A 17,708-nucleotide genomic window follows, 5' to 3' on the forward strand; every position below is an offset into this window, starting at 1 on the left:
GCTCTTCCGGAAACGCGATCCCCTCCGTTATCAGAGAGAAATAAATAAATAAACAGCAGGAGATGTTTTGGCAAGGAAGCAGGAATTGTACAGAGCGGCGCGCGCGCGCGCACACACGGCAGCACAGCGTGTTTGCAGCCTGAACTGTCTGTCGCAGGCAGAGGAAGGTGGCAGTACATACACAAGGCAATTGGACTTTTTTCTTTATTTCAATCCTCAGAGCCAAAAGAAAACCCCATTTTTAGCAAAACACCAAGTCCAAGAGACAGGAGAATCCATGCAGAAAACTGGGTCTTCACCTGCTAACAGTGTAAACCATAGCTCTCCATTGCTGGCACCACACATTCAGAGGACTCTCACCATCACCATTCCTATAGGAAGCAGCCTCTCCCCTTCTCATCATCTTTCAGTCTGGAGTATCCTGAAAGGAGAAGGCCAGTTGCAATCCCGTGGTTCATTTCAGTGGGAGTTTTGCCTGAGCAAGAACCGAGGAAAATCTGAATAAAGCTTTCAAAAATGTGACCTGTGCTTTGGGATGAAAGATGTTCTAGCAGTACAAGATGGATGGGGCCTCTTCTCTGCCACTCAAGGTCTGCCTACACTATGATGTCCGTATGTCCAGGGTCTAAAATCCAACTGATTCTGCAAATCCCCAGCAAATCCCCAATCACTTTCTGTCCTTCAGCCTAAGATTACAACAAGCTGTACACCTATGTCTTACCTGTCCCCCGAGGAGATATCACCTTTCCTTGCCATGCAAAATGTAGCCCTTGTCTCAGACAAGAAAGAATAGCTCAGAGGCCAGATTCTTACTTGGTGTGCATCAGTGGAACTGCATTGTAGCTAATGGAGCAACACTGATTTATACCAGCTGAGGATCTGGCCCTAAAGCATTGTAAACAATGCTTGTATTTGTTTGCTCTGCTTTGCGACCTGCAGTTCATAGGAAGCTCTAACCAACAGCGCCAGCTTCTGTCTGACAGCAACAACTCCCTGACTATCCTGGATAAGGGAACTGGAACCAGTGTCCTATGTGTTTGCAGAGGTGTCACATTTAGCCGTTCCGTCTCAGGAACGAGGCAGTCACCTCTGCCCATCGGTCCCCCTGCCAGCTGGCGAGGAGAAAGCCTTTGGCAAGGACTGTGATGGCAGCCTCCGGCCTGCTTTGCTGATGCAGAGAGGAGTGGTGTGTCTGAAGGGAGGCGCACACAGAACTGAGAGGAAACACCTTCCTTTCTTGTGTGGGAACGCAATCTCCTGATCAGCGGGCAACCCTTTGCGTTGCTGGTCTGGTGCTTCCACTTACAACTCAAACTCACCTGCCAAAGTTTGGAGACATCTTCATGGCATGCAAACTTCCTCCCTGCAGTTTTCCTCCAGCTCAATTTATTCCCAGGAATTCCCAGCACCCATCCTGGGCCCTGAGCCGCTGCTGCAAGGTTGCAAGGAGGTTTTGATCTGATGCTATCAGTGGAGCAGAGAGAAACTCTGCTTTGAAGCTGAGGCTCCATCCACAAAGCAAAGCCAAAGTGGAGCAGAGCTTAGGAGGCCTCTGGACAATATATTAGTAATGGGAGAGCATCCAAAACAGGGCCCACAAGGAAATGGATGCACAGCAATGCCAGGCTTTGCTTTCCAGAAATACCACTAGATCCCCTTCTGTCTCACCATCCATCCCAAACAGGCCTCATGTATTTGCCAACCAACCCATGGACTTCCTTAATGTCCTCTCATGCACCTTACCTCTTTCTCTCTCTCTCTCTCCCCCCAGCCCCCTTCCATTCTCTGCTGCTTCCATCTTGTCTCACATCAGCCTCCTGCATGTCCCTCTTGCCACTTCTTGCACGGAAACTTCCTTCACTACAACTCTTGCCATCTGGAGTGGTCTTTCTGGACCTCCCTACTTTTTCTTCTCTCTGCTGCCCTCTCTTCTATTAATTGCCTTCTCTAAACCTGTTTTCTCCTTCACTTAGGCCTCTGAGGGCCACATCTCCAAAAGATGTTGCTAAAGCAGTTGGAGCCAGATTTTTTGGCGCACCAAATTTTGCCATAGTTTGGCTCCTAGCTGTTCTTTTTGAGATGTCTATAGTCAGGTTCAAAAGATTTTAGCAACCAGGTATCCCTCCCAGGCTGCTGCTGTCTGTTGAAGACTGGCTCTGGCTGTGAGTTCTCAGCCCTTTGGGGGTATAGGTTGTAGCCATGCTGGGCTGCCTCCGCCCTTTAGGACATTTTGCCTGTTACACCATGCCAGCAGAGTGCTCGGGCCCTGGTCACCACCTAATTTCCAGGACTGATGTGGATTGATGCGTGTGGAGCAAGTGGGCAGGGCTTACTGCCGGAGCAGTGTGATGGAGTACCCTGCCACTACAGTGTAGTCATCCTCTCAGTCCCCCTTGCCTATTATCTAGTATTCAGCTTGGTGAGGCAACACAGTTTGTGTTAAAGATGCTTGCTATTAAAGCAAACAAACAAGCAAACTGGTGCTGCCTTATTAATTAATTTTCACTTCTATTTTCACTCTTATAAAGATATTTGCAAAACACAAAATCAATGGGATATGATGATGGTGATTATATTATTGTTGTTGTCAAGATTCATTAATAGCTGGGTTTAGGGCTTTTTTACATTTAAATGTTTCCTGCCAGCAACACAAGAACCGACATCACTTTCAGTTTTTGGAGAAGGACTCATCTTTTCAAATAGCCCCTACCTGTGCTGTCAAACAAACCAGAGAGCTTTGCTGAACAGAGGTGAATTTAAGCAACTGCTTAAAGTTCAGCATACGCTCAAGGGCTTCACTGCATCAGGACACTAAAATGTCGTGTGGTGGTGCCGTGTACTATTAAACAGATGCTGAGCTCCCTGCCCCCCAACCGCTGCATTTCAGCCATAGATTGAGTGGTTCTGTACAGTTTACATAGCAGTTTGCTATCACCTAGCGGAGCCACCTCAGCTCTAGAAGAAGCTGTGCTATGGGACTGAAAATCTAAGGTTCAGCCCCTGATGATGACACTTGTAAGTAGGTTGTTATATCCCCACTCTATAATTTTTCAAATTATTTTTATTTTATTTTATTCCCCTAACGTTGTCTCCACAAACATTTTCCCTCTCTCTCTCTCTCCCTCTCGGCCCTTTTACTGTGTGTTTTATTATCCTTGCCATTTTAAAAGCAGGAACATGATTTATATATGAAATTAATGAGCAAATCACCTGATGCTTGAACCGATCCTAGATGTCACTCAGCTTAGTGTTTAGGCTGGTACTAAAGAGAACTGGGACACCTGGGAAATTCCAGGTCCCAGGCCCGTCAGACAGAACTGCACTGGAATCAACATAGCAGCAATTCTTACTCTGGGATCAAAATCATTACATCACAGACTGATTGAGGAGAGCACAATGCTGATATCATCTGATATTCTGTTCATCAGGCAGAGATTGTGTTTGTGATAACTGTTAAAAAAACATGCAGCCAAGCTCCTCCTTGGCTGCATGTAACACACTAGAAGTCATTGGACTTACCCCACCGTTGAATCTGACCCAGTAGATTTGTTCTGGGTTTAGTATGTCACGTATGAACCTCCATTCAAAGCAAGTCTCTCTCAGATTTATATGTAGGCTATAATGATTAAATTCACCCCAGTGCTGGGAAATAGCCCCAGACCACAGAAGACCTGAGGATGAAGTGGTGCGTAGTCCTTTGCATGGAGGCAGATTTCATAACCCCAGTAATTACAGCAGATTGACTCCTGGCCCTTTGAAAGTATCTTGGGAAGCAGCATCTTCTCACATTTAGCACGGGAGACTGGGAGTCAGAATGCTTGAACTATGTCACCAACTTGTTGTATGACCTTGGGCAAGTCACTTAACCTCTCTTTGCCTCACTGAATCCATCTGCGAAATTGGTATTGCAACACTTGCCTATCTCACAGGGGTGTTGTAAGTGATTAATTAATGGATGTCTGTAAATCTCTCTGAGATCCTAGGATGAGAGTCCTATCAGAACACTGGTACTGAGTAGTCATATCATTCAGTGAATGGCAGTTAAGGAGCAGAATGTATCTTGCCACTAGGAAATCACAATAAAGTTAACTGTGAAACTGTATAAAATGAATATTTTAAATAACATAACCATAATATTACTCATTATGTGCATTGCAATAGCATACAGGGGCCCTAAGCAGATCTGAAGCCCTACTGTGCTAGGTGCTGTATAAGCACATATGGTAGTCTATACTGCTTTCCTGGTGCTCTCAAACTGCTCCTAAGAAGTATGCCTAGCCCACTTTCCCTGCACATGTCAAGCCCCAAAATAAGTTATGCTGAGGGCACTTCTCTGTGCCACTCTTAAGATCTCTGTCTGGGTTTGGTGTATGTGGAGTAGAAGCAGGTGGATGAGGCATTGCTTCTTGGCAGCAGGCTCAAGACTGCCAGGAAAGCAGTACAGACATACCCATAATGGGATACAGTTTCTGCTCCAAAGAACTTCCAGTCTAAGCAGGCAAGACAAGCAATGGGTAGGAATAGGAAAGTGGCACAGGTCTGACCCAAGGCTGAATAGCAGCTCGGTAGCACTAGGAGTTCGTCATGAATCTGAGTTCAAATCTAAAGTTGAATTTTACCCTGCTCTTGGTTGGACACCATCTTTTCATTCCTTGCAGATCTCCCCAGGAGCAGATTTCTCCCACGACATGCAATTCTTTCCTTACTTAGACTGTATCTTCTTTTATGCACCATACAATCCATGTTTATCCCTTATGTTAAAAAGAATTGCTGGGCAAAGACAGCAGCCAGGATTTCCAAATATGATGAATGCGTTTGCATACCTTGTATTTTGGGTGAAGACACCTTGCCTTAAAGATCTCGATTTCCCAAAAATGTTGAACACTTGACACTGAAACTCACATTTTTCAGGTAGCTCAAGCTATTCACCTAAAAACTAACAGCTTGACGATCACCTGTCACCATTGTAAGAAAGTCTATCCCTAAATTGCATATGTTTGATCTTACCTGACTGACTTCCTCTTTCTTCCCCTTTATGGCCAACTAGTAACTATCAAGGTGGCTCAGTGATCATACCTCACTGCTAGAAGCACCCTAGATATAGTGTCAAGATTTCCCTTGGGTGGTCCCCAAACCTATTTCTTTTCACCCACAGCCTCCCCTCCACTCATATTGAATGCTGAAGCTTCTGACTGAGAGAACACAGCGTCCATTTGTGAAAGAAGCTAACAAATGGAAGAGGAGTCCATCTGCAAAATCAGAACACATTTGGACTGCTAGAGAGAGAAAGCTGAAAAACCCCCATGGATATAGAGAATGGAGAACAATAGTGAGGAGGCCATTGTGAGACAGAGAAGAGGCGTGTGAGTGGTACGTGGTTGGGTCACCAGGTCAGAGATGTATCTCATTTAGGCCTTGTCCACACACAAAGGTTTTACTGTTATAGTAGTACTGGCATAGTTAAAGCAATACTATCCCCTCATTGGGGGTGGGGGGGGATGCACTCTTAACTGTAGAAGCAGGGCTTATAGTATTATAGCTTGCTCACTACCGGAAGGCAGCAATTTTCACTAGGTATGAGGTGCCTATGTACTAATATAACTGCCTTCACACAGGGGAACCGTTTACATTGATATAACTATCAGGATTTCTAAATATACTTAGTGCTACAAAACAGCTGTATGCATACTAGCCCCAATTACAGACACACACAAGCATGAATACACATTCTCCATACTGCCATGCAAGCACATGTTTATATACATGTATACATGAATGAAAATGTTTTGGCATTTCCGATTTTCTTTTTTGTTTGCCCACTTTTCTTTTTTACCCACCCAACTTTTGAAAATCTCTACTACTTTTCCAAACTTCCTCAGTTCTTGAAAAGGAAGGAATATGAAAAGTAAAAAAGTTAATATCTAGTCAAATGGAGAAATAATCCATCCCATTGTAACGAGCAAGAATGAATTGAAGCAAAAGGAAAATAACCACTGTCCTAAAAAAAATGCCCAGATATTTCGAATGTTTCAATTTTCCATTAAAGAAACTGAAAAAAAATTGAGCAACGTTGAAATTGCCCTTTGGAGTATTTTGATTGTACAGAAACTGTATTTTCTATCAAAATATTGATAAAAAGAGATCGAAAATTACAGATTAATTCAAACCGAAACCTTGGCTCCATGTAGGTGCTTGTTTCGACTACAATGTGTCCTCCAGATGCAGGTATACTAAGTAGATATAAGACACGGTCATGAGATTCTGTAGCTTTGGACAGCAGCTGACATACCTGCCCATGTTCACCTATTAAAAGTGGCCTTTAAATGATTCATAGCGTTCATCGTGAAGCTGTCTTTTGTCATGAGAGGCACCTGTTAACCCTGCGGTGACCTTTGAAGGCTTTGCTGTTCTTCTAAACATTTTGTCCTGTTTCATGTTGGAAAGGGGTGAAGTAGAGAACATGCCAGATGGGGAGAAAAACAAGGGAATGGAGAACAGTTGAAGATAAAGAAGTGTTACAATAGTTAAAAAATGAGAGAGAAAAGAGGAGAGAATAAAGTAAATGGCAAGAGAGAGACAGAAGAGCCGAAAAAAATGAGAAAAAGGATGTGTGTAAAGACATGACAGAGACTAAAAAAGGAAGAACATATTGAAAGGGAGAAAGAGTGAGTGGAAAAAAGTAGGAAGAGAGAAAAGCAATGTTCAAAGGGGTGTTTCACCCAAGTCCTTTTTCCAGCCTGAGTGGCTACTGTTGAGTGCTGTGGCCAGGTATGCTGGAGATAAAGGTCTCCTGCTCACAGTGCTTTTTCAGCGCCATGGGTGAAATTCAGCCCAGGTAGAGCTGGTAAGAGACAAGGTTAGCTCGTGTGCATTTTACACAACACTGGATAAAGCCATTAACTCTGGGCTGTTTTCATGCTACCTGATGATTCTGTGTACAAGCAACTTCAGGGATCAAACCTCAGCTGGTACAAATTATCTCCACTTACCGGTAAACCTATGCTGTTATACACCAGGTGGATATTTGGCCCAAGGTTTGCACCTGGTGGAAGGAAATATATTCTCTTATTGCATATGTTTCTAATGTATTAATTTGGAAGAGCATTTGCCGACTGGATAAGTACTGGATGTAGACTGGAGGCGCTGATACTTTGGAAATAACAGCAACAGCATTAGGTTTAGTAGTACTGGCATAGGTATGATTATGCTTAAAGCAAAAGCCTCCTTGTACAGCTGGTGTGATTGTTTTCATCACCATTTTTAACAAAAATTTGCTTTTTTGATTAAATGGAAATGTTCATGAAAACTCATGAGCCAACTGATGAAATGATGGAATGATGAATGGGCAGGCCCATTTCTGAATGGCTACTTAGATGGAGGGGTAAGACATATGGTTAAGTGAATGAATGTATAGATAGATTGATGAGAGGGTTGTGGGACAGAAATCTTTATTGGTGCATGGGTAGATAGATAAATATACAGAAGGGTAAAGGAATTCAAACAGGGAAGAATGGGCCAGTTGTCACAGTGCCAGTACATAACATGAGAGAAGCCTAGTTTAATTCTTTGCTCTACTAGAGATTTCCAGTGTAACATTGGACAAGTCACTTAGCTTCTTTGAGCCAACATTCCCTATCTATTCAGTGACAATAATCACTGCCCTACTTCCCAGGGGTGTTGGGAGTATACATGGTTTGGAGATGGTGAGGTGACCACATACTATTGCATACATACTGAAAGGAGAGAGCTGGAAGCGTGAAGCAATGACCCTTGGAATGACTCTTTTCTAGCTGCAAATGTAACTGACCTGGAGATATTTTTCTAAAAAGAAGAATTTTACTTTAAGATCATGAATGCACTTTGCAAATAAAGACACTTGTCTATGCTTCTGGAGGGTAGCCTTTTGAAATCCCAGGAAGCCCCATCCTTCTCATGTAGCCCATGTCACATCACATAAAACTATTCTGGTAGCTATGAAGCAGGTTTCAATCCAACTCCCTGGGTAGGCTCAAGGGTCCCCAGGGCATGTTGGATCAGGCCCTGTCACCACCTCTGTAGCATCTATACTGTAAACTGACATCACATGCTTGCTCCAGTTCACCTCATGAGCTGATATCTGTATGTACAAAGGAGACCTAAAGGTGACCCAATGAACCTTCTAAAATCACTCAAAGGCAGGACAGCATCCATTGAAACATTTCCAACACCCATGTGAGTGCTGAGGTGTCTGTTCAGGGAGTCACAGGGATGCAATATCAAGCAGCCAAGCTCAGAGGAACCTTCATTCAGAATGGTTGGAAGAATTCAGCACATCTTTTAATGCCTGAAGATTTCTAAACCTTTTAAATTGAAATCTACATACATAAAATGTAGGATTCTCTTTTGATTCAGTGACAGCTGGACTGTGAGCAGTCATAAAAATGAGGCATTTGAATGATCTTGCAAGAATGTCCTCCTTGCTCAACAGAGCTCCAAGGATTTTCTTGAGCTGCACCACTCCCAGCTGGAGTGTATCCACATTATCATGAGAAACATCTCTCCAGTTTTCACTGCTGCTTTGGATGGATAGATGTATTTAATTCTGAGATGAGGTAGTGAAAGACACCCAGATTACATAGCAAGCCTAACAGCTCATCAGGTTAGTGTGGTTATGGCTCACCAAGTGCCCAAGGGGGGTGATGGCCACCATCACCTCCCCTGCCTCAATGATCAGATACCCATTTACTACTGGGTTTGGGGTGTGTAAGGGGGGGTGGCCTTTGGCACAAACTGAAAGCAAGGTGAAAACTCATGTCTCCTGGAACAACAGCAAGGCCCCTTAGCTGCTAAGCCCCTATGCCCCAGCAAAAGGTGCATGTTAAAGACCACAGACAGTAGGGTAGATTAGATGACAAGGATATCAGCTATGACTCTGGCCCAAATCTCACACGAGTGAATGTGGTCCTTTCCTTCCATCCATTTCAGTGGGGTGTATTTTTGGATTAGGCTATACAGAGCCATTGGATGATCAATGAACTATGCATTTCCACAGCCTTCCAGTCACAAAGGCTACGCAAACTATCAAATGCTCATTTCCACCTGAGAGTCCTGGCCACCAGACACAGAAGACCTGAGACTTGCTGGTGGACAATGTGACTCTATATGGGATAGCCCAACTCCCAGATTTCAGCACAAGGCTTGGGTGCTCCGAATGGCTGAGAGTTTCAAGTTGATCCATACATCTGTAGCCTATGAAGCCATCTATGTTCAGGCCCTATCTGCACATGTGTGGAAAGCTCCCTGAATCTGATGTGCAACTGGGATCCCTTTTCCTCTGTTCTCAGTGGGTCATACCCCACTCCTTCCCCAGCTTAGCATCCAAAAGAATAATGGCTTTATGTAGCTTGTAAAATTCTATTATCTCTGTATTCAAAACTCAACAACTGGGAAATGGCTGTAATAAGCGTGTTATTAAGCGTGTAAATACACTTTAACTTCAGGCCTCCAAAGAAAGGCTCTTGTCATCTCTGATGCTGTTTGCTCCTCCATATTTTGCCATGCATTGGGAGCTCACATATATATTTTTTTCCCTCCCCTTCTTCCGGCTGGCATGCTGTCCCACCTGAGTGCATGGAAGATGCCTCTTCCCTCTGCTGACTTCCATGGAGTCCTGAAGAACTCGGAGTCTTTGAGAGAAGAAGGGTTGGTATCGGGATGTGAGGGGGAGCTGGGTGGGGGGGAGGAAAACATTAAAAAAAAAGCAAGTGCATTCTTTCTGCAACACTCAGGAAAAAGAATGTTTCACAGGGGATTGGAAAGGCGAAATTTTTTCACATCCAAATGGATTGCAATTTCCCTCCATTTAGCACCTGAAGGTAATTAGCTCGAAGAGACTGTCGGCTGAGAAACACGTTCATGGAACATTAACTCTCATACATTCTCCAGTTGCAGGGAATTAATAGGAAAGATTAAAGTTTAAAGAGAGCAAAATGCCATTACCTCGCAAGCCACCTCTCTCAGCGGCAGTAACTAGCCCTCACTAACCTAAAAGCACCACTGGAGTCCCTGGCTCCTGCTTCAGGCAACGACAGATTAGACTGGGCTCATGCGCTACCCCTAACTGCCCCTCCACGGGCTTTGGGTGACCCACCTGCATGAAGAGATGTGTATTTTATTTGCGAGGCATACAAAGATTTGTGTGATGCCTGTCTGCAAATTCATACAGGCACATCTCCATGGGATGAACACATGTGCAGGCATATACTGTTGCATGAAACCCTTTTCCAGTCAACACATGCCTGAGCCTGCCTTTTTTTAAAAAAGCATGGCAATGGGTGTCCAGTTGCACCAGCATGCATGAGAGGTCACAAGCAGTCCCCTGCATTTGTCCAGCACACTCTTGTGTGAGAGTCATGAAGATGGGTTGAGTTCCTGGCATGGACACACATCCTCTGTGAATAACCCCAACATCCTCTCTCCCTTGTCCCCAGCCAACATGGCAGCTTCAGTGAGTTAATTCTGACAGCATGCTGGACTAATGCAAAATCCAATTTCAACACTAAAAGGCCTCACAGCTGAATCAACTCAGTAAATATCACCAATCTCTCCTCCAGGTGCTGCACCTTCTTCCCATCTGGAAGACAAAAAGCAGAAAAAGGAGGGGGTCCTGGCTTTTTTTTGCAAAGTTTATATAAGCTTCTGCACTTTAAAGATTTCCATGTTGCTTTAGCATTTCAGGGAGAGAGTGAACGAGAGAGAGAGAGAGAGCGAGAGAGAGCAAGAGCGAGATGAAATTGAGACATGGAAGAATTTATTGCCCAGAAAATTCCATTCTGCTATCTGATTCGAAAAGTCCAGTCCCCCCAGCTTCGGAAAATCTATTTTCCACATTTTAATACCCTGCAGAACAGTCCTCATAACTCATCCGAGTGTGTTAAGCACAGTTTTATTAGATCTGAAACAAATTTTGGTGGGGAGATACTATAGGTCATTAACCATGGAGTAATTTTATCCTTGTTTCCCTAATGATGCCATAATGGCGAGCGAATTTCTTAACTAAAGACCAAAGAACATTTTGAAGGTCAGTTTCATCTGTGAGCTCCTTCAAGCGCTTCTCGGAGAAGATTGGAAAACTCGCCGATTTTTTGAAGAGTCATTAATAATGTGAAAGCTGAAAGAGCTCGCTCCCATTTGCGTTCTTGCTTTTTACCTTTTAATTTTATATCGCTTTAGTCCCTTTCTCTTTTTCTCTCTCTCTTTCTCTCTTTATTTAACTCTCTTCTCGAGTGGTGCTTCATACTGCTGAAAAATGAAATGGACCATCCGTGAGGTATCCTGAACGGATATGGTTCAAGGCAGGAATCCAAAAAAAGGGGAAAAGGGCACAGGCAGCATAAAGCACCCAAAGATTGGTTTTGGCACTGGTAGTGATAAATGGCATGGGTGTGTCCGTCATGCAGCCCTGAGTGCCAGGCATAACACGATGCATTCTGCTCTTTCTTACACTGGTGTAAATCAGGAGTAAGACCATTGAAGTCAACAGAGTTGCATTTATGTAAAAGCAGCATGAGAGGGCAAGGGGGGAAGCCCCACAATGCTCTATTCTCAAACAGTGCATTTTCCTGTCTGGAGCATATTAACCTGTGTTGGGACAGAGTGACCTGTATGTCGCATACATGTGTCTGTGTTTCTGTATGCACGTGTATGCGTGTTCTGAGACATGCCTCCTGAGGACAGTGTGGGAGTCACAGCAGATGAATGTATACAAAGGTGTGTCACAAAGGTATGTCATGCTCTGGCCAGGGAAATATTAATGCGGGGGGGGGGTGTCTTATGTATATGCAGTCTGTTTGCTGCATACCCATTGTGTGTTGGGGCTGCAATTCCATTGCACGTGTCTTTTTTCCCCTGTTTATAGTGAGCAGGGGATCAATGTGTTGGGAGTGTATGCAGAATGGGGCTCACACAGGTTTTTAGGTATACAAGTGCACTGTATGTATGGATTCAGCATGTGTGTGTGCACGTGTGTGTGTGCGTGTGTACGTGTGTAGTGAATAGATAATTAAGGCTGTGGGATTGTGTGCCCTGAGTGGGTTATGGATATTTTATATTCATTGTATGTGTTTTGTGCGTACGTGGGGATTTCTCTGGATACACCGTCTATGTCTATGTGTGATGAGTAGAGAAGCAATTCTTCAGGGTGTGTAAAAAATGTGTGCATTTGTAAATGTGCATGTTGGGAATTCTGGTCTGTATATGTGGGGCTTTGTATTCCATGGGTAATGGCTTGTGTGGGTGTTCATAAGGGAAACAGTCCTTGTGTTTACGTGTTTGTGTTTATGCCTTTGCGGTTATGCATTTTCCTCCAGGTATGTACATATTTGTGTATTTTGCTAACACGTGTGTCTTTTGCTTAGATTTGTAGGTACCAGGGGCCTCAACTGGTGTACATTCAGTGTAGCTCTGCTGATTTACTTCAGCTGAGAACTGAACCCAGCTCTGACCTGAGCAGGGGGAGATGATGTGTGCATTGGCAGATAAGTAATGGGCCGGGTTTACTGGTTAAGGATGCTTCCCAGGTTTTGTTTCTAAGGAGCAGGCAGTTGGATACTGGGGCTGAGCAACCTCAAACCTGGAACGAGACCTTCTCCCATCCCTGCAGCTCCCCAGAGCCCATCATTTGCATGAGAGGGAAGCACTATGGTGGGGCTCAGCACGTGTGTGTATTTGGGGAGGGAGGGCTTGGGGGTGGGGGGGGGGCAGTGTGGTGACACACTCTGCTCCCAGATGTGATGCCAGCGATAATTTCAATTTTATGCCTTTGTTATGGCTTTAATCACTTTCTTTATGCGTTTTGTTCCAGCGATCAGGGAGAGACACCTGATAGGCAAAAAGGATATCAGGGGAACAATTTTTATTTGGAATGTGGTGAGAAGTCTAATTAGAATTTGAATTCTGCTGAGCCTTGAAATGGTCGGTACTTTATCCTGATCGCCTTAGATATTGTTTCGAGTCAATCATCTGTCATAGTGCGGCACGCTGGAGAGACGCTCTCCATCCAGACTGCTCTCTCTGCCGGGCTGGGGGGCCGTGGTGGGGGGTGGGGAGGAAGGGCAGCGGACTCTGATCTGCCAGATAAGCTCACCAGCAGGATACAGAAAGGCAAGAGGAAGATGGAGAAAGTCCTCAATGCCAAGGCTTCCCATGCTATCTCCTTCATCGTGTACTGCCTGCTGCCCCCCACCCCACAAAGGGCTGTCCTCTTCCAATGTGGGGGAGTATGTGTGGGAATGACCAGGAATATCTCTGACTACTGCCTAAGGGAGGAATGGCCCTGTCTTGGGTTACCCACCTCGACAGAAAACACAGGGGTATGAAAGAGGAAAAGAGAAATTGTTGCAGTTATTCCTGTTTTCATTCTAAACACTTGAGAGAGACTGTTTCAGATAGATAGATAGATAGATAGATGAGTCTATCCCTTGTGTATTAGGAGGGATAGGGGCATGGCATGTGGCACATGTTGATTAGGCAAGAGTACAGAGAGGGGTGCCTTGGGGCTGGGATACAGCTGCGATCTGCTTTGAGTTCAAGGAACATGTATGGGAATGGGAATTTTCCAGGCTGTCTGCAGACTCAGGCAGACATGACTGCTTTGGTGCTGAAGGAGGCAGGGATCTCTGAGAGCTAGGAAATAACACCTTTGAGGACCTGGGCCTTACTCCTTTAAGTTTCAAAGATTTTCCTTACTGTTAAAGAGAAATACAAATACAAAGACCAGACTCTGGCTTCTTTAAAGCAAAGATGTCTCCGAATTCCTGGCAGTATGCCAAAGAAATCATCCTTCACTCTCCTCACATGTGCTGTGTGAGATACAAGACTCCAGTCATTGCTGCAGTGCTGGAATGTACAGGTTAATGTGAGACGCTACCAGCACTGCCATGTGATACTGATCTCTATGATTTGGGGAGATACACAGACGGCCCTGCTAGGGCAGGTACACTGTTCAAGGAGAGTGGCACAGATAGTCCCATGGGTATCTGTGTGTCTCCCTTTATTCCCACTATATAGCTCACTGCAGTCTGGGTAAGAGGAAGCACAGAGCCTGCACTGCAGTGTGATTTACGTTCCAGGAGAGGTGAATTGAATGTAAACATGAACAATAGAATCATTCCTGTATCCCTAGAGTTATTGGATTTGATGGGAGAGTCTATTTATTTCACACTGGCCCGACACCATGAAATGTTACAGGATTTTGATCTGTGCACACATGGCTGCACTGTAGGAGATAGTGGGGTGTGAGAGCTGGAGGTTTGGGCTCTTAAGTAGAGAAGAGTTTGGCATCATGGCCCCTTGCCCTGAGTAAAAGGCACTCTGGGATTCTGGGGTAATCACATTGGCCTAATGTTTCTGTTAACATCATGAGCAGCACCAGACTCAGGAATACTCATACTGACATTGCTGACATTAGGTTCTAGAGTCAACCCACTGGGATTCATGGGGCAGCTCATGCTTCTCTGAGCTACTGTTTCAGGCTATCTTCAGGCTCAGGCAGACATTTCTGCATCAGCTAATGCTCAGCTCACCTCCTTAAAGTTCTTTTAAAACCAACCTGGGGGATACATTTTTTTCATCATAATAAAAAAGAGGCTTAGATTTTGTAGCACAAATCAGTAGCATGCAAGTTTCAGCAAATTTGTAAGCTATGGATTTTGGGCTGTAGAAAGCCTTATTAGGGCTAAATGTTCAAATACAGACTTGTTATTTGATCATCCAAAAATGTCCATGTGGGTGCAACCGGGTAATTGCATATAGTCAAGACACTAATTCATTTGCAGCACATAGTCACTTTTGCATGCACGGTCATCTGACAGTATGTTTTATGAATGTATTTTGGGTGTGCAGACTACTGTGAAAATCTGGCCTTTAAAGAGTGCATTCAAACCTTTTTGCAATAATAATGCAATTCTAGCAATATATCTATACATATGCGTAGCTCTTCCATCACAGGGGGTCAGAGGCACTATGCACCAAACCACTTACAGCAAAACTTTACTCATGCGAGGAAGGAGTTTATAAGATCTGCCCTATCCAAAGGACCTGTCTCAGTATCCTGAGAAGATGGCACAAAATGTAGCAGGTGTCAAAGCTGATGATCAGCCTCTGTACACAGTCTGCTTGCAAGGTCTACTGCAGAGCTCCATTCATTTTCCTCCCAACTTGTGATGAGCCCTGGGGCACTGTGATCTGTGAGCCAGGTATGTATGTGTTTGCATGCAGCTTCAGTGCTCAGTTGCTAGGGTAGTAATAACAGTAGTAATAATAATAATATACCACTAATTGCTAGCCCACCTGTGTGTGTATGTGTGTGCATGCACACACGCAGGCTGATGGTGGCCTGTGTGTATACTACTCTAAGTATGTACCACACTAGGTATTAATAGAAAATAATAATCTCTCACATTTAGATGACACCATTTAGACAGGATGCTAAACTTTTAACAACATGGTGCCCCCAATCCAATAAGCGCACTGGAGATTGATCCTCATAGTCATGCACAGCTCCTATGATTTCAGAGGGGCCCTGCAGGGAAGTTTTGAGGTCCCCCATGAGGGAAAAATGTTTGCAGCATCAGGTCATCTGCAGTAACACTGAAATGCAGGCCTGGCCTGAAATGGAGGGATCCATCAAGTCTGTTAACTAAACTGTTGATTGTTTGGGGCAGGAGACATCTCTTTGATGATAAGACTGCACAGCATCTAGCACATTGCGGTGTTGGCCTTTGATCAGGGCTCCTCAATACTACCACAGCAGAACCCCTGCACGTACCCTGGCACTTAGCCTGAGGTGCACCACTTGTGTCATTGGCTCGTAACATGAACACAAACTATCATATAAACCACAAGGCTTTCAAAGGCACCCAGAGGGATTAGGCCCCTGACTCTGTAGGCATTAGGCATCTCGCTCCCATACGCATTATTAAAAATCCCAGCCCAGGGTGTTGTGTAAAAGTGCCAAGGGGACCTTTTCTATTAACACACAACAGACAAGCCTCCATTTACAGCCTCAGCCAAAATATGCTCTACTTGGGGTTAAATATATTCCTATGCTTGTGTGGCCCCTGTTGTCTCTCAGGCCTTACGACAATTTAAAAAATAAAACAAAAACAAAAAACAAAGTGTTTGAACAGATGAAGGCTGGTGTGGAAGATCTCACTGCCCTGGAACTGCATTGTCTTGTGTGAAGCAGCTGGTACCAACCACTGTTCAGAGACAGGATACTAGATGGCCCCCTGATATGACCCATCTGGCAATTCCTCTGTTTATCTAAAGAACTGACCTGGGCCCTGATACCACAGACTATGGCTGCTATATAGGCTTCAGTCCCCTGCCAGGGAAATAGGACAGTGTTGTCCCCATTGTACTAAAGCTCAGAGAGACAAAAGGCACATGGCTGTTCTCCTAATCCTGCTGACAAAATAAGCCCATCAGAAGCGGGTGGAGTAGACAGCTCCATGCAGCCCTGAATCTGTTTCCCAGGGCCACACACTGGTGGTCTTGGGGCAGCAGAGAGAAGGCTGGTCCATGGTATACCCAAGCAAGACTGAATGTGCAGGACTTATTGTCAGCTGCAGTCCCAGGGTTAGGAAGGAGACTGTGCAGACATGGCCTAAGTGATGTGCCCAAGGTCACACAGGGCGTTTGTAGCACAGCAGGCCTCCTTGCAGCCCCAGCTGGTGCTCTAACCACTAGCTCATGCGTGCTGTCCTCAGACTCCCCTTGGGCCCTGAGGCTCAGAGAGTGCTTGGCATTATTAGAGAGGCAAGAACTTCTTGGGACCACACCTTTTATTGAACTACCTGCAAGCAACTTTGAAAAGCTAGTCCAAATTTCCTCCTATTTCCGTATCATTGGAGCCCTCTCCCTCCCCCTCTTACTGTCATCTCATTTTATGAAACTGCATTTTCCCCAGTGAAAGGGCAGCCTGTGCTGTGTTCGGGACAGAAGACTCCCCAGAGCCCTCAGCTGGGGCTGTTATTATTTGCATTCCACTAGCCTGCAAAACAAAGGGACCTATTGTGCTGGACACAGCACAGATATAGGAAGAGGAACCATTCCTGTGCTATGCCTTACCACTTATAGTCCAAACAAAGGCACAGTGACTTACCTGCTGGCACAACAGGTCTGTAGCACAGCCAGGGACAACACCCAGGTCTCCCACTTCCCACTTCAGAGTGTCATGTGTGCTAGACTCTGCTGCCTCTCTTAGCCTGGCCCTGAGTGATGATCTATAGACAACTTTACTCCTCTGAATCTCTCTCTTCTTTGATCTTCTCCGAGTCTTTTGTATTTGTGTTCAGGTCCTTGCTCATCTCTGTTCCCTTCTTTTTCCATGGGTTTTCTCACACACCTTCTGCTCCTGAGCAGCACATGCATACCGATAGCACATTTCCATCCAAATGTCTGGTCATGATCAACATCATGCAAAATGGCATTGCTCTTCTCCATTAAAACACTAGCTAAGAAAAGGGTACCTGATTTAGCTTCTATAGTGGTAACTGTTCCATTCAATGGAAGTTAGATCACATCCCAAGATCCTAACCAATAGGCCCACTTTCTGGGGTAAAGTTTGTACCTGAAGGAGATTCTCCAAGTGCTTTCTTCTCATCTGGATCAAAAAACAGGAACAGCTCATTTATACTTTCAAAGGGAGATCAGTGGCCTTACACATA

At 44.8% G+C, this 17,708-nt stretch overlaps 1 protein-coding gene across 1 annotated transcript in view; it reads left to right on the forward strand.

The window, feature by feature from the left end:
- The window catches only part of HIF1AN (hypoxia inducible factor 1 subunit alpha inhibitor), a 136,095-nt gene extending 129,788 nt beyond the window's left edge, over positions 1-6,307 (forward strand). The window contains exon 10 of the transcript XR_003095089.1: positions 5,156-6,307. The gene's annotated coding sequence lies outside the window, so the exon portion shown is untranslated. The remainder of the gene's footprint in view (positions 1-5,155) is intronic.
- The last annotated feature ends 11,401 nt before the right edge of the window (positions 6,308-17,708 follow it).

Source organism: Alligator sinensis, unplaced genomic scaffold, assembly GCF_000455745.1.
Source record: "Alligator sinensis unplaced genomic scaffold, ASM45574v1 scaffold264_1, whole genome shotgun sequence".
NCBI lineage: Eukaryota > Metazoa > Chordata > Crocodylia > Alligatoridae > Alligator > Alligator sinensis.